Source organism: Dermacentor albipictus, chromosome 8 (genome assembly GCF_038994185.2).
Source record: "Dermacentor albipictus isolate Rhodes 1998 colony chromosome 8, USDA_Dalb.pri_finalv2, whole genome shotgun sequence".
Lineage (NCBI taxonomy): Eukaryota > Metazoa > Arthropoda > Arachnida > Ixodida > Ixodidae > Dermacentor > Dermacentor albipictus.
The window spans coordinates 30,401,742-30,425,574 of record NC_091828.1 but is presented as its reverse complement, the minus strand read 5'-3'; the positions used below and the strand labels follow the sequence as shown (position 1 = coordinate 30,425,574).

At 45.3% G+C, this 23,833-nt stretch overlaps 1 protein-coding gene across 5 annotated transcripts in view; it reads left to right on the top strand.

Moving 5' to 3' along the window:
* The window catches only part of LOC135912820 (retinol dehydrogenase 13-like), a 395,668-nt gene that overhangs the window by 330,428 nt on the left and 41,407 nt on the right, over nucleotides 1-23,833 (top strand). The window contains exon 9 of one of the 5 annotated variants that reach the window (XM_070523227.1): nucleotides 21,888-22,262. The exons of the other annotated variants lie outside the window; for them this stretch is intronic. The gene's annotated coding sequence lies outside the window, so the exon portion shown is untranslated. The remainder of the gene's footprint in view (nucleotides 1-21,887; nucleotides 22,263-23,833) is intronic. 5 annotated transcript variants of the gene reach the window in all.

The following is a 23,833-nucleotide window of genomic DNA, read 5'->3' as shown; positions in this document are numbered from 1 at the left end:
AGTGCCGTTGGGCCATCAAAGTTGTTGTGCTGTGCGTGTATTGCCGTTATAGAACTGTCCACCACTGAAATTGTGGGCGTTCATCGTATCCACTGTTACACTAGGTATGCCTAAGGATTTGAGTAAACTTTTGAGGAATTCAAACGCGACATAAAGCAGGAGACCTGAGAAATGCGTGAAACATTGGAGCGAGACCGCAGGAGGAGGAGGAGGAATGAACGTTTATTGTAAGAAACAGCGAGAAAGTGTCCTTACTTCGCCCTAGGTGGGCGGCTCTCTCAGTCCAGAAAGCCGTTGGCTAATGCTGCAGCCCGGGCCCGGTCCACCAGACTTCGCTGATCTTCCAGGCTCTGTGCCTTTAACATTGCCTCCCACGTTTCTTCGATCGCTTGTAGCGGTTCTGAGGCATCATCATCACTGTTTTTCTCGCGGTGCGGGCACACCAACACCATGTGTGGGAGCGTGTCTGGAACGTCACAATACCGGCATAGGTATGAGAATTTGGTGGGGTGCATTCGGTGCATGATAATTCCATGTACATACGTATTTGTTTGTAGTCTGTGGAGGGCGGTGGCTTCTTCCTTGCTTAATTTTGGAACAGGTGGAGGATATTGTCTTCTTTCCAGTCGGTAATGTTGCAATATTACGGCGTAGTTGATGGGAATGTCCTCCACCCTCGTCGCTTTCCGGAGACCATGCGGCAGGAAATCCCGGCTGGTATGCTCTCGGGCAGCAGCATGTGCTGCTTCGTTTCCTGCCAGGTGTTCTTGGCCTGGGGTCCATGCGACGTAGGTGTCGGGTAGTTCTTGGCGTCTTGTTATTTCTTTTAGAATTTTCACTGCTGCGGCAGAAATTCGGCCTTTTCGTAGGTTTCTACATGCCGTTTGCGAGTCGCTCAAGATGATTGCTGTATCTTTGCATGTGGCGATGCCGAGGACGATGGCCACTTCCTCCGCCGTTTCTGGATTTCTGGCCGGTATGGTGGCAGCGATTAGCTCCTTCCCTTGATTGTTGGTCACGGTAATTGCGTAAGCTCTTCTACCTGGGTATTTTGCCGCATCTGTATATCTCGTGTTCGGGTTCTTTGAGTATTTCTTGCTCAGCGCTCTCACTCTTGCTTGTCTTCTGTCTTTGTGGTATGTTGCATGCATGTTGCGAGGTATTGGAGCGACTGAGATAGAGTCACGAAGAAGTGGCGGCAATCGGGCTTTCGCGTCTGAGTCTGCTATGAAGTTTTCGCTGTATGCGAGCTTGCGAAGTACTGCTCTGCCTGTTTGAGTCAGCTTAAGGCGTTCCAGCTGGCTGGCTCTGTGCGCTTCGCTCATTTCTTCCCAGGTGTTATGGAGGCCAAGTTTGAGGAGTGTCGTGGTTGAGGTCGTACTGGGGAGTCCTAGTGCGCTCTTGATTGCTTTTCTGATGATGACGTTGAGTTTTTCAATTTCAGCTTTCTTGAGGAGTAGATACGGGGTGCCATATGTGATCCGGCTTATAAGGAGTGCTTGGATTAATTGGACGGTTTCTTGCTCTTTAAGTCCTCTTCTTTGGGTGGTTATACGCCGAATGAGATGGGTTACTTGTGTTAGGGTCTTTTGAAGCTTCGGAAGTGTAGCTGTCCCAGAACCGTCTTTATGTATTGTGAGGCCAAGGACGCGGAGGGAGCCAACTTGAGGGATATCGATTCCATTGAGTCTGACGTTGGGATCTGGAGCGGCGTAGCCTGGTGGTCTTCCCCGGGTCCTTGCCTTGAGTATAAGTAGCTCCGATTTTTCGGGGGTGCACTGGAGACCGCATTTTGAGAGGTACTGTTCTAACTGATCGATTGCCTCTTGGAGGGTAGTTTGCTGTTGGCCGGTTGTGGACGCTTTTGTCCATAACGTTATATCGTCGGCATATATTGCATGGCTTAAATCTTCGATGCCATCGAGTTGTTGTGGGAGCTTAATCAGTGCGAGATTGAACAGCAAAGGTGAAATGACTGACCCTTGTGGAGTTCCTTTGTTGGGCATTTCGAACTTGTCGCTTCGGATGTTGCCTATACCGAGACCGCAGGAAATAAATGTTATGAAGATATGAAGTGAAGTGAGGTTTGTTCTCCCTTTCGCACAAAGGAGAAAGCCGGGGCTGAATGCTCGAATGCCTGACGAAGGCCTCGGCTCACCTGTAGAATCTGACATCATAATACACAATCACATAACTGAAAATATAACAATATAAATGCAAAATCACCTGCACTTGCAAGTGTCACGTGATGCAGTTATTTAAGCATACGACAGTAAAAACGGTGTTATACAAAACCAAAACCAGGATCGAGAAGATATTTTGTTTCCTTTTTAAACACTTTTAATGAAACATCAAAATCAACATTTGCCAACGTTTTAATAATAGCCACCGTTACTTGATAATTTCAGTATTGTTGGCTATAGTTAGTACGCGTCTTCGGGACCCGGTGTATTTGTTTTCAAAAATAGTATGCGTCATGAGATAAAGTATTTTTTGGGTACATGATTTGTTGTCTTTAGTTTACTGCAGCAAACGAAAACGCTAGACGTGGTTCGCATTAAGCAAATTGTAACTGTAAAACAACGGCGACAGAAAAATCTTGTGGTCTGCCATAGCAACCATGAATGCACCGCAAAGCTCTCTTTTGAAGTACTAGTAGTTTCTGATAGTTAGTGGTCGTAGTTGTTCCCCATACTAGAAAGTAATAGGTTAACTTAGAAAATACAAGCTTTTGATACATCTGCAGTCTGAACAACACGGGTACCCAATTTGCTACTTTTGCAAAGACATCAAAGACTTTTACTTATTTAAGATGCTAATTTTGATACAGGTGTGCTCCAGGAAAGAGTCTGGTGGAACCAGACATCCAGAAATTTCATACAATCAATCTTGTGTATTATTACGTGTCCAAACCGGATGTTGACCTCATTGAAATTTGCAGTATTTATTGATTTACTTATGCAATGCTTTCAGTCCCGTCAGGGCTCGTAACAGAAAGGGCAATCAAAAAAGTGCACTGACATACAAACATGACAATAAAAAACAGCTTAGAAATGCACACTATTACATAGAATAAACTTATACATCTGCAGGAGTAAAAAAAATATACAATGAGGTTCATGCTGCAATATTTGGGTTGGACAGATAATTGTTCCACGAAATGCCAAACAAACGCAGTAAGTAACGAAGTGATACTGACAATAAACGAAATAATTACCTAGATGTAAGTAGGTCGTTTTCAATAAGCGTGATAAAGGCAGTTAGTGATGAACTAATAGTGACCTCGCGTTCAAAGCGTTCCAATCGCGTAGAGTCTGCGGAAAGAATGAATACCTGAAGGTGTCAGTAAGGAATGCATAGTCATTTAGTGTGGGGGGGAGGGGGTTAGGACATGTTTTTCTCGTTTGAGATTTCGTTATGTAACCTGAGGTATCCATATTTATTGATTGTTTATCAGTTGGTAAATGGTTTTAAGGCAGGCTAGTTTTGCTTTGTTTTAAAACGTTAGCATCCTGGCTTGTTCGAGTAGTTCTGTCGGTGAGTCTGCTAGCCTACGTTTGTTAAAAGTGTATCTCAGTGCCTTTCTCTTAGCACCTTCAAGTTTTTTTATACAGCTTGTTAGTGAAAGGAACCCAAACGACATTAGCATGCTGTAGTGCCGGTATAACAAATGTTTTATATGGTACTAGCTTTATATCATATAATGCTAGTCTGAGGCATCTATTAAGGAAAAATAACTGTTTTAGTGCAGTTGCCGTGACATTGTCAACGTGAGAATGCCATCTGAAGTCAGAGGTTAGTAATTTTCCTAAGTACTTGTATTCACAGACTGAAGCAAGAAGAATGCTGTTCAGAGTGTAGCGAAAGAGTGATCTATGTTTCTTCCTTGTTACAGATAATAGAACAGATTTGTGAGCGTCAATAGTCATCTGCCAAGCTTCGCACGAATTGGTTACTGCTCCTATGACGTTATTTAAAGCTATATGGTCGGTGACATAGTTAATTTCCTGATACAGTACGCAGTCACCGCCAAACGTCTAATGTTGTTAAAAATGCTAGCAGGAAGGTCGTTTATAAAAATTAGGATTAACACTGGGACTAAGACGCTTCTTTGTGGTATACCTGATGTGACATCATCTGTGAGGGTTTATCATTGCTAATTTGGACAAACTGAGTACGGTTAGTGAGGTAATCGATAATCCAGTCTAAAATTGGGCCAGTTCCTAAACTTAGTTCAAGCTTCTTAATAAATTTTGTATGTCACAAAGTCGAAGGCTTTCGAAAAGTCTAGGACAATGAGATGAATTTGTTTCTGGTGATCAATAGAGGTGGTTACGTCATGTACAAGTTCAAATAGTTGATTAATGGTATAAAGGCCCTATCAAAAGCCATGCTGGAAAGGTGTTAGAATTTGGTTATCTTCTAGATAGGCTGTTATGTGCTTTAAGATGATGTGCTGAAGTAGCTTGCGTAGTGTGCTGGTTAATGAGATTGGTTTGAAGTTTGAGGGATCTGATTTGCTTCCCGAATTATGTAGAGGTGTTATTTTAGCTGTTTTCAATTTTTAGGAATTGTGCAGTATGACAAGCATTTGTTAGAGTATTACTAAAAACTTCGCAATCCACTCGGCATATCTACGCAGGAATGTGTTAGAAATCTTATCAGTCCCCGGTCCTTCTTAGTGTCTAAATTTAGTAGAAAGTTTCAGACTCCAGCTTCGGTAAGAGTAAGGGGCCCTAGTTGCTTGCCGGTGCAGGGGCTATTGCGAGGTGCATTTCCACCGTTTGTAGGGAAAATGGAACAAAAGTAGTTATTCAGTGTGGTTGCAGTTTTTCGGTTTTCTTCCGAGGACGGATGACTTTCATTATGTACTTTAGGATTTAAGTAATGTGAGAAATTTTGGGGAGAATCTTTAAGGAAATTTCTTAGCATATTGGAAAAATAGAAAGTGTTAGCTATTTAATTTTAGATTATAAATCTTTAATAGCTAATGTTGATTTTTCGGCTGCTCCTTCTGATGGGTTTCGTCGTTGCGTTTTTTTTAGTCGTCGGTCCTTCCGTTTGGCATAAATTACAGTTCGAGTAATCCATGGATTATTCCTTCGCGGTATTTTAGTCTTAGTAGGAACAGAATTAGTAATAGAATACCATATAGCATTTTTAAACCGACGCCATGGTATTCCCATATCAATATCAGTGTCATCTGAGAGTTGACGGAACCATGATAGCTCTTCAGATAATGTGTGAAGTATGTTAGTGTCTATCAGCTTGGCTGAAGTCGGGATATGTTATTCTTGATTGGGAAGAAGGTGAAGTGCAATGAAATGGGAGAGAACACATTATTAGTTTGTGGTCAGACAGGCCTTCTACTATTTCTACGTTCGCATCATGATAAGGGAAATGATTGCTCTGGAACACTAAATCTAGGTGTTAGAGCTATTTTCTTGTACCCGGGTAGGTGCTGTTACGATCTGCATGAGGTTGAAAGAAAGCATTATATCGAAAACAACTTCCGCGCAAGGTGAATGATGTTGCAGTGTAGTCCAGTCGATTTCAGGAACGTTGAAGTCCCCGTAGCAGTATTAGTCTGGTGCCCTTAACATCACATTGCATGCAAGTATACAGTGATTGAAATATGTTTGAATCAGAACAACGGCCGAGATAAACGCATCGAACAATTATAGCGCTACTAAAAAAACATAGTTTGTAAAAAATCGCTTCCATCCCATCAACTTCAGGCATTGTAAGGAAAGGGACTTCATCTTTTACTAACAAAGCCACGCCTCCGCCACGCGTCGGTCTGTCTTTACAAACTATAGCCTAGTTCGGGGTAATTATTTCAAAACTGGCAATGTCTTTTGTTAGCCTGGTTTCCGTAATGGCTAGGAAGTCCGGCTCGAAGCCCACTAGTAATGATTCAAGGTGACCGAGCTTGTTGACAATGCTACGCGTATTTATGTTCATGAAAGTTATTCGGGACGTTGCTGGCGGTGCGGGCGTAGGGTTCGTGCTTCCGTGTCCAGGTTTGTGTTTGGTTTGCAGCACGTGTAACAGGGCGCACGTCTTTTTTTACACCGTCACAAAAATACAGCTCCCCGTTTATCTTTAGTTTGTCATAAACCAGAGAAACTTTATCGCCGGAATGTTTCTTTTTTTTTGGTTTGCCGTATTTCCATAAGCTTATTCTGTTCACTCTACCATGGACTTATTCTAATGTCGCGAACGCGGGGTGACAAATTTTCACTGATGGTAAACGCAGTCCCCTTTAGTTTGTGACAATTTCGCGAAATTTTCGCTTTGTCCCTGAAATCTCGAAGCTTCAGTATTATTGGTCTTGTTTTGTTTTCTTCCGGTCTACCTAATCTGTGGATGCGTTCGATCGGGACTTCATCCAATTACAAGGAATTTTCGACTACCTTTTTATTCACATAGCACTCCAGCGACTCGTTATTTTCATCTTCTTCTTCTGACATACCATGGACTATGAGATTCGACCTATAGACAACGATGAAATACCTCGTTATTCACTGCGCCGGAATACCAGACACTTACCGAAAACAAGAACAAATTATGGTAAACAAACTTTCATATATCAGTCGACAGAAATAGTAAACAAGGTAGGAGAATTGTTAAACTTAAGTGCTTCAGAAAGTACCTACAAAAAACAGCTTAGTGCATTATTACTCGCCGATGACATTCCTTTCACTAATTATTAACATTTTTCATTTTATTGCCTCTGTGTGTAGACATGTATGATCTAATAAAGAGTGCATACTGTGCTAATCATTATGAGGCTTACTGGTTCTAAGGAACAAATATTGTAATAATTTTTGTTCATGAATTTATGATCTCTTGTGTGAAATATATTTGTACGTTATATGTGTAGTCATTTGTAATGATTTCATCCGCTGTTGTAACCGTGGGGTCTGGGACCTCTGTCAGGCCTGCGTGCCTTTAGTCCCAGTCTCCCCTCGCTCGGACGAGAAATAAAGTACATATGATGATGATGACCTTCTAGAGCGATTCTCGAGGTCGTCTAGCCTTTGTTTCAAAGATGACACCACTTGCTGTAAATTAGTGACCTGTTCCGTACACGAGGAAATCTTGTCTTCAAAGAAAGTTAAGCGCTCTAATTTGTTATTGATTGGTGTTAACCGTTCTTCTTCTATTACTCTTATGTCCTCTGCAGTCTGCTGTAGCTGTCGTGAAAGTTCCGCCATATCGGCTCCGGCAAGCGATATCACCGGCAAGCGATAGCAACTTTGTTGTGTTCACTACGTCAGACACTGTATCGGGAAGTACCACAGGGCACGGCGGCACGACAGGACAACACTCGCTAGGACGAAAGCATTTTCTAAAACGCTTTCACACCTGCACGAGGTAGACAAGCGGATTATTCATGTGTAAGCAAGCCCAGCTGCCGTGCCCTTTGGGTTGTGATGCCTCGACGACAGCTTTTATAGTTCAGGTGGCCCGCAGCGCCGCTACGCACGACTGGAAGACTGCACTGTTGCTGCTGCTAGGATTTGACGGTGGTACGCCGCGGATCCCATCCGAAGATTGCAGGGTCGGAGGTGCCGAAGAACTGTCATTCTGGCGCAGAAGCACAGAGGTGGCTCGGAAGTGCTGACACAGTTGTTGGTTTCCCGCCGGTATCACCAGCAGGCTGGTGATGAACTGCACGAGGAAGACAAGCGGATTATTCATCTGAGCGCAATCCCAGCAGCCGTGCCTAATTAATTGGCCTAAAGATTACATAGCCGGTTTCGGATAAATTTAAGAAAACCATGTTTTCTAAGTTAACTAAGTACCCGTGTACCATAGCTTAAGTTTGGGTAAGATATTTGGCGGTAAATAATGTGTTCGTGTCATCAAATTAAATTATTATGTCATGAGATCCTGGTAGTTTGTAATGTCATTGATATATATTAAAAACAATAGTGGCCTAATGTAGAGCACTGAAGGACTCCGCAAGTGACAGTCAGTCGGTTAGACGAAAGATCATTCACCCCTACGTATTGTATCCTATAACGTAAACAATTCTGCACCAAGATAAGTGTAATATCACGCGCACCATAGTAATTTACCTTATGTAAGAGAATACTGTGCAGTACGCAGTAAAACGCTTTTCGAAATTCCAAGAATACACCAAGTGTTTAGTGCTTCTGCTCTAAATTTTCAAGTATTTTATCGTTAATAAAGCGTAGTGCTTGCTCTGTTGATTTTTTCTTTAAAAAACCGTAGTGGGAAACAGCTAGAACAACAATTTGTGTCTGATAAAAAAAAGATTGAAGCCTCGAATTGATGACTGCTTGAACTACTATAGAGAATAATGCTAAATAGAGATTGATGGGTAATTTGAAATTTACATTCGATTACCACATTTGTATATCGGACAGACCTTGGCTATTGTTAGGTCATCGGGAAACACGCCAGTAGTAAACATTAAATTAGCAAGATAAGGCAATACATCAGATATTAAATTCGCAACGTGCTTGATGGGAACAGATCTTATATCATCATGGCCTCCAGATACATAATTTTCTAACTTGTTGATTAAAATAACTATTTCCTGAGAGGAAGCGGGTGAAAAATGCACAAGACCGCGTTAGCCGATGCACCAAAGGAAACTGTAGAACTCAGAGAGCAGCGCTGAAAGTGCTACAATATGTGCGTGATGTTTTTTCGCACTGGTGTTAAGGAACATGAGAGCAGACTTGTTCAAACTGAGCAGTATTCACCACCTTGGCCATCACTTCTAGTGCAACCAACGAGCACGTCAGAAATATTACTGACTCCCAGGCAGCTTGACGTACGCAGCAACGTGAGACGCAGAATTTCTGGCGCTTAAACGAGATCACGCTGAAAGCTGTCAATCACTACCGCGCAATCATGATTCTCTGGACTGATGACAAGGCACCGAGTTCTTCTTTTCATTAGACTTGCGGTCAGGCTACTGGCAGTACCCAATGGCGGAGGCCAATCGCTCAGAAACTTACTTCGTTACAACAGATGAACTATATGATTTCAGCGTCATGGCCTTCCGGCTTTGCAACGCGCCTGCTTCACCTCGAAAGGATGACAGACAATGTTCTGCGCGGCCTTACGTGCAGGATGTGTCTTTGTGACCTTGACGACATCGTGGTGTTCACCACTGATTTCGCAACATGGCTGCGCCGCATTCATCACGTAATGAGTTCCTTGACCAACGCCGGTCCTGCAGCTTAATCTCAAAAATGTCGCTTTGCCGGACGCGAGTTGGCGATCCACGGCCACGTTTTCTCCAAGGATGGCCTTCGTCCGGATCCAGAGAGATCATGGGCCGTCTCTGCGTTTGGTAAGCGCAATACAATGAAAGAACTTCTCTGTTTTATTGGCTTGTGCTCTCACTTCTGGTGCTTCATTCGAAATTTTGTATCAGTTCTATCACTCCTCGCGCAAATCGTTCTTGGCTCGAAAGACTTCTCATCGTGGTCCCCTGCCTGCGACCGTGCGACCATGAAGCTCCTACTGAAGTACGTATGAACGCAAGTGCTGTTGGCCTTAGTATTGTGCTTGCACAACGTCATCCTGGCGACGCAGACTACGTGGTGGCTTATGTGAGCGGCACGCTGACCAAGGTGGAGAGCAATTACAGTGTTACGTAATAGGAGTGCTTCGCCATCGTTTGGGCGCTTTGCATACCTCATCCTTATTTATATGGCCGCTTTTTTGACGTAGTGACATACCACCATGCGTTTGTGAATTTGAACGCCCCACCTGGCCGCCTCGTCCACTCGGCCCTGCTAATCCAGGGCCGGTATTTTGTAGCGATGCATTTTTTAATTCTATAATTTTTCAGGCTTTTCGCGCTTGGCCAGTGGTCAGAGCGACGGTCTGCCCACATTATCAACGGGATCAGGCGGCCGTGTGTGGTGGATGATAAGAATAGCATAGAATAAGGCATAAGGCATCGCTACAATATAGCGGCCCTGGAGTACGACATACGCGCGGTCTATCCTTCCGGGCGGAAGCATTCCGATGCGGATGCTCTTACCCACTCACCGCTTTCACCAGAGGTCACTCGTAAGTCCCCCTATGATCCCACGTTGTCGTCTTTTCATTTTGCCATTGCTGCCGAACAACACAATGGCCAATGGACTGCATCCCTCTTCGACCTTATCTCGGATACCTCATCAATTCCGGCCCTCGAATGCTTCGGCGCCGTGTTTCGCATTTTGCGATCAGTGAGGAGCTCCTGTACTCACATAGCTATGCCCCAGAGTCCCCTATGCCCCCCAACTTTGCCCCCCAGTACGCGGTCACTCGTCATCCCGAAAGCCTTGAGATCAGAGATCTGTTACTCCTTCCACTCGTACCCCCCGTGTGGCAATGCCGGAGTTTTCAAGATATACGAAGGATTTCGGCACCGGCACTACTTGCGGGGAATGTGCACCTTCGTTCGGAAGTTGGTCCGCTCTTGCTGTGAATGTCTGTAACGCAAATCTCCAATGCACCTCTCACCAGGTGAACTTCTATCCCTGCCATGCCCATCTCATTCCTTTGATCGCGTTGGTGTCGATCTATATGAGCCACATCCCTCGACTACGTCCAGCAACCAGTAGATTATGGCTGCCGTTGACCACTTCACAGGCTATGCAGAGAGTGCTGTCCTCCCAACTGCTACAGCGCAGGGAATTTGCAACTTCTAAGCGACCAAGGCCGCGCCTTCACGTCTGGTATCACTGAAAAATTGCTTGGTGTGTGCGCTATTGTTTATCGCACATTCACCTCCCATCATCGGTAAACCAACGGTACTACGGAACGCTTTAATGGCACCCTTGCTTACATGCTCGCTATATACATCACATCCGACCGCACAACTTTGCACCTAGTTCTTTTATTCGTCACCTATGCCTACAATACGCCTACGCAATCCACTACCGGTTCCTCCCACTTCATTCTTTGTTTCTTCCTTTACTCATTTAATCAAGCCATCCCTCACAGAAATGCCTTGGGAGACGCGAGAGAAGGCAGTGAATCTTCTTTACGGCCGTCATCCTTCTCAAACGGTCGATACTACTCTGCCTTCTACCCAGCAGAATGTCTTCCAGTCTTAGATTCCGGCAAACAAGCTCAAGAATGTCACCAGATGGCCCGTCGCTTCACTTCCGATGATCAGCGTAGCCAAAAATCAAAACACGATGCCCGCAACTCAACTCCAACTTTTCTTCCCGGAACCATTGTTTGGCTGTCCATGGGGAACCGCACATCAAGACTCGCTTCGAAAGTTCTTCCTAAATGCCATGCATGACATCACGTTCTGCAGCGAACATCTCCCGTCAAGTACCTCATAGAGCCACTCACATCGTCGTCTACCATGCATCGTCGTAACCGCGAAATTGCCCACGTCCAGCGGCTCAAGCCCTATTATGATCCTGTGGTCTCCTCTGTAGACTAAGCCGCCAGGATGGCTGCGGTTTCTGATGAGGCCAATGTAATGGAAAATTACGCCTGTAATTAGGCACCAGGATTGTCAACAGCATCACGTGCCGCAGAGGCTCGAGCTTTGATACTGTGCTCGGTTTCAATTGCTCTACCAGTCAGCGGTCCCTCGCCGGGCAAACCTCCTTGATAACTGACAATGTCAGTTATCAAGGAGGTTTGCCAAAAACTCCAGATCAAAAACTCCAGATCAGCTTTAGCATTGTCACTTTGCTATAAAGATGCAGTAAGAGTCATATGCAGGCGCCTCAATAGTATTAAGATATCTGAGAGCACTTTCAACCAACGGTAAGCTTCTAGAGACGCAAATAAACAGAGAACGTATTCTCATTTTTAAAAATAAATTGATTCTGGAAAATACTGTTACGGAAATATGACAGAAGGGAAAGAGGCAGAAGAAGATCGGGAGACGCTGGCTGCTGCGTGTTGTTGCTGGTCAGCCATCTTCACCACATTTACTTTGCTTGTATGTATACTGTAAATATCATCATCATCATCATCAGCCTGGTTACGCCTACTGCAGGGCAAAGGACTCTCCCATACTTCTCCAACAACCCCAGTCATGTACTAATTGTGGCCATGTCGTCCCTGCAAACTTCTTAATCTCATCCGCCCACCTAACTTTCTGCCGCCCTCTGCTACGCTTCCCTTCCCTTGGAATCCATTCCGTAACCCTTAATGACCATCGGTTATCTTCCCTCCTCATTACATGTCCTGCCCATGCCCATTTCTTTTTCTTGATTTCAACTAAGATGTCATTAACTCTCGTTTGTTCCCTCACCCAATCTGCTCTTTTCTTATACCTTAACGTTACACCTATCATTGTTCTTTCTCCTATATGAACACCCTATATATATATATATATATATATATATATATATATATATATATATATATATATATATACATATATATATATATGAACCTCCTATAAGAACTGTAAATGTAGTCAGTCTATATTCCCAACATACCCGTAACATATTGATGGGAGGAGCTGCGTACCACGGCTCGAAGCGGAGCTCCACACTGGACGTCGCATCACCGTCCGCATCAAAAATGACCGTGAGCTTGCGGCATCAGCGTTGTTCCCGCCTCCTATGTCACCGTCGCCACGTACGTCGCTGTCACTTTCGGTTGTGATTGTGCAACCAAAGGATCGTGTGACTTTCTTCGGGACCGACGGCGCCAACACTGAAGAGTGGGTGGCTATGTACCAACCTGGGAGTAGAGTCAACAAATCGGACCCTGTGCGTATGCTAGCTAACCTATTGTTCTACCTAAGAGGCATGGCAAAGGTGTGGTTCGAAAACCATCAAGATGAGCTGACCAACTGGGACCAACGCAAAGAGGTGCTAACAGAGTTGTTTGGCAAACCAGCAGGCCGTAAAATTGCCGCAAAGCAGGAACTAGCCTCTCATGACACCCCCCCCCCCCCCCCCCCCCACAGTCTTATGTTTCGTATATCCAGGACATGCTGGCACTTTTTCGTTCAGACGATCATGACATGACTGAAGCTAAGGAGGTAGGGCATGTGCTCAAGGGAATTGCTGGCGACGCCTTTCATCTGCTCATGTGCAAGAGCTGCTCTATACTTGATGCTATCACCAAAGAGTGCAGAAAATTCGAGCAGGCCAAAAGCCGACGCGTCCTGCCACCATTCACCAGACTTCCCAATACTTCCGCAACGTCGATGTGTGAAGATCAGCCCGCACAGCAGCATGCGTCGCCATCAGAGGACGCGGTGCGAATCGTTCGACGTGAACTGGACGCGCTGGCGCCCGCAGCTTTCTGTTCGCGTAGCCCTGATGCTACCCCTATATCAGTTCCCCTCGTGCAAGCCATCGTTCGACAGGAACTTGAAAACTTTTGACAGCATACTGTATGTGCTGTAACCAGCACCAGAGCCAAGGAACGCCATTCTAATATTTTCGCTACACCCCGACGCTTCTCTCCGCGTTAGCGCAACCAGACTGAGTGGAGAACCGCGGGCGACCAGCCGATCCGTTTCACCTGTCGCCGCATTGGTCATGTCGCCAGATGCTGTCGCAACTCGTGGCCTTCAACATCTCGCAAGCCGACCAACGTGAAACGTTTTAATGGTAATGCCCGCAATGAATCGCCCACCACCGAGTCTAACAGAGTCAACAACTCTGCTAGGAACACGTGGTACAGTCGCTCACCATCGCCACGCGGGCACCAGTCTCGCTCACCGCAGCCACGTCAACTTTCGTCCCCTGTAGTTTTTGGCCGCACCCTTTCGGAAAACTAAGGGATGCAGCCCTCGGAAGTGGTGCTGCATTGCCCACTACTGCTGCAAATCCTCTGTCTGTGCCCACAAAGAGTAGTGTAATTGGTGTTGACGGCTTATCTGTCCCAGCATTCGTCTACACTGCAGCCCACGTCTCTGTGATGAGTGTTAGCCTACGTTGACGTTTAAAGAAGCTCCTTACCCCAGAAGCTGCCCGAGTGCTTCCTGTGGCAAACGGCGACGTGCTGGTTGTACTTGGAATGCGTACTGCGCGCATAAATATAGCCAGCCACCCTACTTCTGTTGTCTTTGATGTGATCGACAACTGCTCTCTCGACATTATCATTATCCTTGAATATGACTTTTTATCCCATGATTCCGCTCTCATCAACTGCGCAACCGGCGTTCTTCAGTTGATACTGGCTCAAGTCACCGATACTCCGAGCACCGCTCCACCGCACTTGTGTTCTCTTCAAGATGTGCGTCTGTCACCTAAGGCAGTTACTTACGTCGCTCTGACCACCCAGCCACAGGTTCCAGACGGTGAATATGTGCTTCTCCCCATCATCGACGCGCTTTTGAACCGGACACTGGAGACACTAGTCCTATTCGTTGGCGTCCCTATCGTGTATCGCATGCTGAACGGCAATTCATTCAATCGGAAGGGGACAAAATGCTCCGTAGAGGGGTCATCCAGCCAAAAGCCAGCCCTTGGGCTTCGCCTGTTGGTCTTGTAAAAAAGAAAGATGGTACCTGACGTTGTTGCGTTGGTTACCGCCACTTCAACAAGATCACGCGAAAAGACGTCTACCCACTAGTACACATCGATGGCACCTTGGACTGCTTGCACGGAGCTAAATGCTTCTCGTCCATCCATCTTCGATCCGGCAACTGGAAGATTTAAGTTGATGGAATATACCGTGATGAGACGGGCTTCATTACGTCGAATGGCTTATATCAGTTCAAAATCATGCCCTTTGACCTATGCAATGCCCCTGCGACTTTTGAACGTACGATGGACTCTCTTCTGTGGGGCTACAAATTAACCAGCTGTCTTTGTTACCTTGGCGACGTTATTCTTCTTTGTCCGACTTTCGGCAGCCTTTTTATCCGACAAGTTGCAATTCTTCCGGTCTTTGAACTGAACTCCATGAATGGTCAATTGGAGCACTGTCAGATAACCGTATTGGGACACCTCGTTGGCGCAACCGGTCTCCAACCAGATCCGGAAAAATGTCGCTCCGTATGCAGTTTCCCTGTGCCACGTTCTACTTATGACATGCACTGCTTCGTCGGCCTGTGTTCTTACTTTCGCTGTTTCGTCAAAACCTTCGCTGACGTTGCTTGGCCTTTTACAGAGCTTCTAAAGAAGAAAGCGACATTGCCCTGGGGCCCGGAGCAGGCTCACGCGTTGCCCGCTCTCATCGGGTTTCTAACCACCCCTCCCATGCTTGCCCACTTTGATCTGTCTGCACGGACCGAAGCCACACTGACGCAAGCGGCCACGGCATCGGCGCTGTTCTTTCCCAACAGCAGAATGGTACAGAGTGCGTGAAAGCTTACGCCAGCCGCCTGCTGTCGCCTGCTCAGAGAAATTGCTCCATCACCGAGCGGGAGTTCTTGGCATTAGTTTGGGCTGTCGCCAAATTCCCGCCATATTTGTATTGTCGCAGGTTTTCGGTGGTCACACCACCATGTCCTGTGCTGGCTGTCTTCCCTCCGGGACCCGACTGGACGGCTTGATTGCTAGGCTTTGCGGCTCCAGGAATTTTCATTTAGTATGATTACAAGACTGGACGCCTCCACAAGGACGCTGACTGCCTCTCGCGTCACCCCGTGGATCCTCCCGATCCTGTTGCGTATGATCCGGTGTTCTGCGTGATGGCTTTGATTGACATGACCGACATGCGACCTGAACACGACGCATCCTTACAGTCCAACATCGCCAAAGTGCATTCTGGCAGCACCGACGGCACGTGCTGCTTGACGGCATCCTCTACCACCGCAATATGAACACTGACGGCCCTGAGTTGCTCCTTGTCCTTCCTCGTCGTCTGCGATCAGTAGTTCTCGAATAACTTCACAATCCAGCGAGGCCGAGACACCTTGGAGTTTTGCATACATTCGACCACGTACGACGCCGGTTCTTCTGGCCGAATGTCTACCGCTCTGTGCGTCGTTATGTCGCGACTTGCGAATTGTGTCAGCGCCGGCAGAAACCTTCCCTGGCACCTGTCGGATGGCTCCATCCAATTGAAGTTCCCTCGGAACCGTTCTTTCGCGTAAGCCTTGACCGGCTTGGCCTCTTCCGACGACGACAAGAGGGAATAAGTGGATCGCCATCGCTACTGATTACGCGAGACACTACGGGTTAACAAACGAATTGCAGACTTGTTTCGCAGCCGACGTCACCGATTTTCTCCTCCACAACGTCATTCTCCACCACGATGCTCCTCGACAGTTACTTACAGACAGCGGCCGCTCGTTCTCATCACGAGTTCTCGACGACCTCCTACGCTTTTTGGCCCCTGAGTGCAAGCTGTCCACCTCCTAACACCCACTAACGAACGGTGTTGCGGAACGTCTCAACCGAACAATCAGAGAGATGCTGTCGATGTACGTCTCCAACGATCACCGCGACTGGGACGCCAGTTTGGGTTACGTGACGTTCGCGTATAACTCGTCCCGACATGACACCGCAGGATATTCACGCTTTTATCTCTTGTGTGGTCATGCCCCCACACTGCCGTTGGACACCATCCTCCCTTCTGTGCCAAGTGTTGGAACTGAGTACGGTCGTGTGGTTATCTATCGCGCTCACATGGCACGTCACGTCACCCGATCTCGTTTATTAGCCTCGCTGCATATACAAAAAGAGCGTTACGACAGCTCCCATTGTGATGTTATGTTCGCGCCAGGTACTTGGGACCTCCTCTGGTCACCATGGCCTCGGGTTGGCCTCCCCCAGAAGCTTCTCTGTCACTACACAGGGCCCTATGAAGTCCTTCGCCAAGTTATGGATGTACATTACGAGATTTAGCCGCTACACTTTGATGAATCCAGATGTCAGGCGCTTGTTGACGTCCTGTATGTTTCGCGGCTGAAGCCATACTATGCTCGCAATTCTTGGCCTGCCATCTGCCGAGCCGGCACTTCGCCAACCAGGTTAGCTAGAATTAGCGTATGGGCCCATCTGTTGATTCCACTCACGCGTTCGTACATAGCCACCCACTCCTTAACGTCGGCGCCATCAGTCCCGCAAAACGTTCCGGGATCCTTGGGTAGCACAACCACAACCGAAGGGGACAGCGTCATAGCGGGTGATGGTGACGTTGGAGGCGGCAACGACGTTGATCCCGAGTGCTCACCGTCATTCATGGTGAGGACGGGGATGCGACGTCCACTGCCGAGCTCCGTTTCCAGACGTGGTACCCCGCTCCTCCCACCAATATATCACGCGTAAGTTGGGTGTATAGACTGAATATATTTACAGTATATATACAAGCAAAGTCAAGGTGGTCAAGATGGCTGACCAGCAACAACACGCAGCAACAGGCGTCTCGCGATGTTCTTCGTCCTCTCTCTGTTCTGTCACTCTTCCATCACAATATTCACGAATGCCCTCTGTAATTCTTGATTACGCAGTGCCTTCATGTGTGCTTGTACCTCTTCTGAATCAAATGTGTTTTTGTAATCCAATAAATTGTGTAGAGAGGGTCGTTGTACTCAACTTGTTTTTCAATTACCTGATAATGACATAAATTTAGTCCGTCGCAGAGCGCTGTTTCTAAAAGCAAGCTTGTTTTCTTAGTTGATTGAAGTCAAGTGAGTTAGTGATTCTTAAATTAAATTGGCGATGAATTTATACAATACCGAAAGGAAGCTGCTGGCATAAATTTCCCACCTATTTTGGGTCTCTCTTACGGATCAATATACTGTTCGCTTTCTTCCTACTTTATGGTGCACCTGAAGTCGTGAGGCATTGGTTGCCAAGGGTTATACGATTCGCAATATCCCCTGCGTCTTTTATGAGATCGACTGTTAGTCCTGCTTTTTCTACCGCTTTTCCTTGGCACATGTTGGTAATGCCTATTTCACGTTATTGTTAGTTACACATTTACCCTCTGCGTCCGGTTTGCCAATTTGTCTAATTAGGTTACACGCGTATAGGACCCGTTATTTCATTCGGCTATTTCGCTATAGTCATAGAACCATTACGAGAAGTACTACTATTTATTGTCTAGGTGTACGGTGTCTTGATGTTCAAACAGTGTGCGTCGTATGTTGACGGGGCTTTTCGCTAAATATTAATGTAGTTGTAGTGGCATTTCGATGAGTCCTAAATTTTTCTAGCACCACTCATTTAAATCCTAAAATCTCGTCACATTGGCATACATACCAGGTCAATAATACGTGTCGTAAACAGTGGACGTAGACTTGTCGTGTACTTTTTGAATGCTTTGGTACATCTGAGAACCCTGCTCGAACATAGTAGTAGATGTGAGTATGCTTTAAGGTTTGCGTCGTGATGCGTTGCTTCAATCATGCTTTTCTTCCGTCCATGCTTGTGTGCTGACACTTACATAGCCAGCTGCCTTGTGGCGCGGGGGAGGAAGCCTTCTTCAATTAGTATCGCCATTTTCGGTAGTTCTTTCTAAACAGGATAGGCAATCATATTTGTTTTGCGCTAAGAAAGTGACACAATTTCATACACAAGGTTCATTTACAAAAAGCTATGTGCGGAAGAGCTGTTGTATGATGGATAACTGCACAGGTGAACGTGCGGCTCATCGCTCCTGCGGTCGAAACGCTGGTAAGGGGTGAGAATATTAGTTTCAAACCCGCGGTCTCTGTTGCCGAATTACACCACAACAAATATCCACCCACTAGTGACCTCTCAGTATCCGCATTGTCTAGAACGATACCAGAAAAGAAGACGGCTAACTGAAATGATGCCACTTGCGTCAAGCTCTATGGACGACATTAGAGGAGCGATTGCGTATTTGGATCAAAGGATGAATGTTATTTTGTTCCTGTATGGTTGCCATATTTTCGAAGAAACATGCACAGGCAAAGTGGCAACACGCACTGTAAAATGCGAAGCGACGGGGAGAATTACATTCACCTTTTGTGCAATGCATCGCAATCATTGTGTAGCACTACAGGCTCCTAGACACGATGCCGCAGTTCAGCCGGCTATGACTCCGGGTTACCTTAAAATTCTTGCATCAGCGAGGTCCAAGGCGACTGCTGTTTTCGCTTTCGCAGCAACGCCTGAAGCAAATATTTTCTGTGTCTTTATTGCTGTTCACCTTAGGCTAAAGGCATAAAAGCATGACTGGTAAGAGTGACTTAGCTGTTGTTTTGTCGTACATCCTTATTGTGCAAATGGTGCAACATAAGGTACTTGGACTGATGTATTTTAATGACATAGTGCTGTTACTGTAAAAGAATAGCGTTATACAGAGATATTCGGATACGCGTAGCTTGGAAGCGACACATGGGGGCATTGGTTTTAACACACTGAAATGAAAACTTATGGTCTATAATGTAGACTCTACTAATGTTGTGTTATGGATTCAACAGCAGTCATGCTCATAGTCAAACATTTTAAATGATATGTTGAAAGATGAACAAGGGAAAGACCTACTCAAATACTAACCAAGGTAATTAGGTGAAACTGGAGCATGATGCGAGAAATTATTCCAGCAACACCCTTGTGGGACTTGTCGGTATTGCGTAAACATTCCTTCAAGCCGGTCACCTTCCACAGATACGTCTCTGAGGTACGCGTCTGGTCGCATGATGGCGATATTTGTCTGGTTTCTTTCTTTTTTGGCTTATTGGCTTTTGGCTTATTTTAGACGACTGGAAAGCAAGCTACTACACCTACCTACAAGTTACGCAGATAGGGCTGAGTGTGTCGAAGATGACGCAAAGTACTGCAATCATTGCAACAAGCTGTTGCAATTACCTGATTGGTGATGCTAATTAGTCGAATATTAATTTTGGGTTAAATAATGTAAGTGCAATAAACCAGAAATATATATAGGTAATGGTGCATCATTTGCGATCAGCCTATAATTCTTCATTGGGCTTAGGTAATATAATCGCAATTAATTCTTCATAGCTTGAGGTAATCTTCATTACGTATAAGTAATCCTAATTAGACTTCATCAAAGTATTGTTGATCAATCAAATGCTGTCTATTTGTTCGAAAGTGCGTAAATAATCGTAATTAGGCCTATTACCGTTACCTGATTTACTCTTCATTACACTAATGAATGTACCATAAATTATTCTAATTTGACTAACCTTTATTATGACCGTTTATTATTAGCCTTACGCCTATGTAATTTCATACGAAGTAATCTCCGTTAGGCTTCTTTACCCTTCATTAGTTTCATAGAGTGCAATTTAGGACTACATATATTAATCAAAATTATTCAAATCAGTCTCCTATTAACCTTCCCTATTGCAATCATCTGTTCTGTGCTCATTATTATAGTCATAAGCGGAAGTCGCAGTAAGCAACGTAGTCCTTATTCATTTTCATTTACTCCCATAGGACCCCATGTATAGCTATGGAGCGCTTCATGTCATGCTTTACATACAAATTGGTAGATTTTACAGATTTCTGAGGGAAGTGGCCCTGGAATGTTGACGCATTAAAATATGACAATTACTTGCAAGGCAATTAAAAGAATAGACAACATGGAGTCATAAAGCACGCGTCTCCATTCCACCATCTAGAAGTGAAAGAACAGCGAAGCTTGTGTGGACGTTAGACAACAGCCACTAACCTAACTGACGTTAGGTGTTGAACAAGCGTCACTACCATAACAGACTTTCGTCAGGCGCGCACGCACGTTTGCGCAAGTGCAACATCCATCCGCATTATGCTAGGCCATCCGCCAAGCGGAAGTGAGTTAATGAACTAAATTATAGTTTATAAATGCGTCACAGAATGCACAGGGTACCATTTATACGAAAGCTGCAGGCCTGATAGCTTGGGATTATAATACAAATAAATGGGAAAACAATTCTGTTACGCGGAAACTGAAAGACAAAGGCCTTTTCCAGCTGCTGGTTGAGGTCCATGCCGTTTCTTGTACACTCACCGCCTGGCACAAGTACGGCATTTACCTGAATATATGCCACAAGATTCGTAAACTACGACTTGCACACTACGTACCTAAATGATAGAATCGGATTGTAATTTGCACATACGAGAACACCTTATTGTGTTACCTGAAAACTATTAAAAAATACATTTTCCAGCTGCCCTGGCGGTACGGTCGTTGGACAGTGCCATACTGTCCATTACGGTCACCGCAAACATTGTGCGACAGATGCAATCGATAGGGCACCCCGGCATCAAAGACAGACACAATCGTCAAACATACATGCACGTACGCATATGTGAAGTGAAGCATGCATCCTCATTCTGGCAGGCTCTCCGCCCAGCAGAAGGGCGTCATTCAATTATCGAACTTCGCAAAGTAAACTGTGTCACACAGTTCGTAATATAAGACTTACACATGATTCACAGATATCGTAGCATCGGACTGTAGTTCGAATTTACGAGAAGGCATAATTCTGTTACTCGGAAGCTGAAACACAGACCCATTTCCCAGCTGCCATTTTTAGGTGAGCACTGAACGAAAAAATCCGACAAATTAGAAGCTAACAGCTTTGCTGCAAAAATATGTATGGTACCAAGTCGGTAAATTGGATACTAAGCATGGAAACAGAATGACGTGGTGGTTCACAAATTCGGCAATGAGAAAATAACTATCCACAAACAACTGGCCATCAGTGGACATGAGCACGCTACTGCTAAAGTATTTGTGAAAATATTGCAGGGAAGTAATTCGTAGTGGAGTAATTATTGATGGCATAGGTCTCTGCATGGTAGAGATATTGAGCTTTTATGAAAGCAGACAAAAATTTAGGAGGGAGGTGCATGTAATATGCAAGACCCCACAAGGTGTAAAAAAACGTCATTAAGTGAAGCAGGCTAGACGAGTATATTTGGCAGCACTCTTTCCAACCGCATGCCAAAAACATTGTTGTCGTTATCACTGTGATCGTCCATTTTCATGTGAGTTAGGTTGCTTTTAAATTCTACGCCTCGCGTCCCCATTTTCTACAGATCCTTCTCTCCTTCATGCTTTGCCGACGACCTCTTGTTGCACCTGGCGGAGGCTCGGGATTCCAGAATGGCAGGACGACGGTTCCACACCCTTTGCACTGGCACCCTTTCACTAATTAGTTTTATCGCAATTCTGCGGATGTTGCTGGAGAGCACATGTCACAGCCACCGCTTTAAATATCCGGGCAGACATTCATGCAAGTGCAGCGGTAACAGGGTGCAAGGGGCAGCTGTTTCATACTGGCGCTTTGCATGTCCAAGCAATCGCTGCTCCCCCGGCTGAATTCAGAGAGCGGTTGTGAGGCAGCAGTGCATCGCCGCAATTACTTGGAATCCAGACACAGCAAACGCCTCTTTCTGCAGTAAAATTATCAGGTTGGTACACTACGTTTTTCAAGCCCAATGCAGTCGCAACTATTTCCGTAGCTGTCGTCATTACTAATGTACACTCAAATACAGTCTGCCCTTATTTTAGGGTAGTGTGTTTCCTTTACTTCGTACGGTCCTACAAAAAAAGAATATTAAAACCTGATGGGAGGTCGTACCCAAGATGAAGCAGAAGAGGAGTTCTGAAGGCCAATGAATTGCTGCAGTTTAGAAAACGACGGGTCAGCGACGAAGGCATTTGGTGTGTGATTTAGGCCAATCAGTGTTTTCCTCACGGCGGTTCATAAAAGCCGAGAAGCAGGCCAAGCAGTACACTTGGATAACTCCTGTATTCCTTTATATGTGAAACGTTTGCAACAATGCAACCATGAGGAGCCAGCGCCTATGTTGCCTGTTGTTTTTTCTCATAATTTGTAGGCTTTCTTTAGGGCGCAGAAAATAATGATTATGTAGAAGTAGGAATATTAAAGCAGCCGTACTATGTGTGTGCCAGAACGCTACGCGACATCTTTATCAGCAGTTCTGCCACAGTGTTAATAGTTGCGAATTTAATTAATGTTGTCCCATTGGGGAAATAGACCAAATAAAGGAATATTGTCTTGCTCCGCACAATCTCTAACATGCATTTTGCTCTAATCATCCTAGAGTGCTTCGGTTAGTCCTAAACCTTTGCTAAATTTACCTTTGACACCCCGTAAAAAATAAGTGATGGCCACACCTGTTCTATATCTTGTACATTCTCGCCTTGTGTGAATTCACCTTTGTAACTACAATTAGAAAGGGAAAAAATATGCTTGATGGTCAATAGTTGCCATAATAGCCACATAAATTTTCAAGCTACTATTACTAAATCACGCGAGAGAAATAGTGAAGTACGAGAAGATTTGTACAATATAATAGAAAAAAATTGTCGTCAGTCTGTTTGTGACAAGTTAGTTCACCATCATCATCATCATTATCACCATCATCATTATCATCCTGTTTTATGTGCACTGCAGGACGAAGGCCTCTCCTGGCTATCTCCAATTACCCCTGTCCTGCGCCAACCCATTCCAACTAGCCCTTGCGAACTTCCTAATTTCATCGCTACACTTAGTCTTCTATCGTCATCGAGTGCATTTCCCTTCTCTGGCACCCATTCTGTAACCCTAATGGTCCAACGGTTGTCTAACCGGTGCATTACGTGACCTGCATAGCTCCATTGTTTTCTCTTGATGTCAATTAGAATATCGTCTATACGCCTTTACTCTGTTTCCCAAACCGCTCTTTCTGTCTCTTAACGTTATGCTTAGAAATCTTCGTTCCATGGCTGCTTTCGCGGTCCTTAACTTGTTCTCAAGCTTCTCTGTCAGTCTACAAGTCTCTGCCCCATATTTAAGCACTGGTAAAATGCACTTATTGTGCACCTTCCTTTTCAATAATAATGGTAAGCTTCCAGTCAGGAGCTGACAATGTCTGCCGTATGCAATCCAACCCATTTTTATCCTTCTGTGAATTTCCTTCTCATGATCAGGGTTCCCTGTGATTAATTGACCTACGCAAACGTACTCCTTCACACA